At 35.4% G+C, this 1,610-nt stretch overlaps 1 pseudogene; it reads right to left on the reverse strand.

The window, feature by feature from the left end:
• Positions 1–240: 240 nt before the first annotated feature.
• The window catches only part of LOC147624787 (uncharacterized), an 8,285-nt pseudogene continuing 6,915 nt past the window's right edge, over positions 241–1,610 (reverse strand).

Genomic DNA, 1,610 nt, shown 5'->3' on the forward strand with positions numbered 1-1,610 from the left:
ATATGCTAAGTGATTATGGCAAAAGGGAGCTTCTCAGATTCACAAAACTGAGGGTTCCTCCAGTTTTACAGTTACAGGATGTTGCAAAGCCATCTTCAAAAAGGGCAAGGCTTCATGCACCTGAGAATGTTAGTGAGCAGGTTAAGGAGTAGTAGTATATTCCTATCTCTTGTAATAATATTCTCTCATGTAATGTCATGACACTTTTGCATATGATCATTTTTGAATTTGAAATGCTAATCATGGATCTACGGGTATCCAAATCTTTCCATTTCTTTGTTTTGTACATTGCCATTCTGCATGCTTAATACTTGCATTATATCTCCTCCATATATCTTGTTTTCTTTCTTTATTCACAAGTTTCACTACTTGATTAATTTCGGATGCTTTGAACTGCTGCTTTTTTTTGGCTTTGTGTACAAGCTTTCTATATGTCCACTGATGTAATTCTTCTAAATTGTTAGCTTTTTCTGCTCCTCCACCATGTCTTCTATGATTGAAATATCTGGAGCGTGCTTGATAATGTGTTTTCTCCATTCCCTTGGTTGACCATATTGATAAACTACCATACTTCTTTGCAAACCAAGGGGTATGATTGTGTATAATATGCTTTTCAAGAGAATAAAAAATATATTAATTAGTATATTTTTTAATATACAATTAAAAAACTATTTCAATGCATAATCGATCTAATACCATATAGGGGGTGATGTGTTGATCCGTCCATGCATCAATCATTGATCTCTTGAACTCATCTAGCACTGTTTGAAATATCTCATGGTCCTTCTTCGTCCACACTTTCTTGTCACATAACTTAATCATAGTGTCTAGAGATTTCCACACCTTGGCTTTTCATGTTCTTGCTTGTTGTCTGCATGGTCTATTACTGCATTGTGAACACACTTCCATCTATTATATTTTACGATCTGCACTGATTGTCTTCTTCTACGACCTTTTGGTGTTGGTTCAAATAGAAACCTTCTTGCTTTAACGCCCCCAATGGAAGGTTTCTTAGGTACATTCTTCCCATCCTTTGACCCTTTTTCATCTTGTTCAATTTTTGCATGTTCACCATGCAAACCAATGTCTGATAAAACTTTCTCTAGTGCTTTGATGGATGTAACCTTTACTGTATTGGGCTACTATAGAGTCCATGCAAAACATATGTATAAAAACAAGAGTTTTTCAATGATTCTGCAAAGAGCATGCATTGTACAAATGTGGAAACTTGACAATGGAATATCAAGAATTGGCTTGAAGTTTGGGTCTTTCAAGTGCCTATTCGGTACCTTCTTCCAATACCTCTTATCAAACACCTTTGCACTACACATGCAATATAAGCAAGGACTTTTTGAATTGGCACCCTTTGACACATTGTGCATACATTTCGAAGTTTTAAGATCACTCGCCATATACCACTCCACCTTATATTGTCTCATGCCTTCCACATCCAAGATTTCTCCATTTCTCTACTCGCTGATGATCTCGAGTATCGATGTCTTATGAAAGACCCAATGTAGAACATCAAAATTCTCTAATTCTACCTATAATACATAAGAAACATCAATGTTTTTTTTATGTAATTCTTTTTTTGCAAACATATCCGAGTT

This window comes from Cibotium barometz, chromosome 24, assembly GCF_041138505.1.
Source record: "Cibotium barometz isolate CiBa-2024 chromosome 24, ASM4113850v1, whole genome shotgun sequence".
In the NCBI taxonomy this organism is placed as follows: domain Eukaryota; kingdom Viridiplantae; phylum Streptophyta; class Polypodiopsida; order Cyatheales; family Cibotiaceae; genus Cibotium; species Cibotium barometz.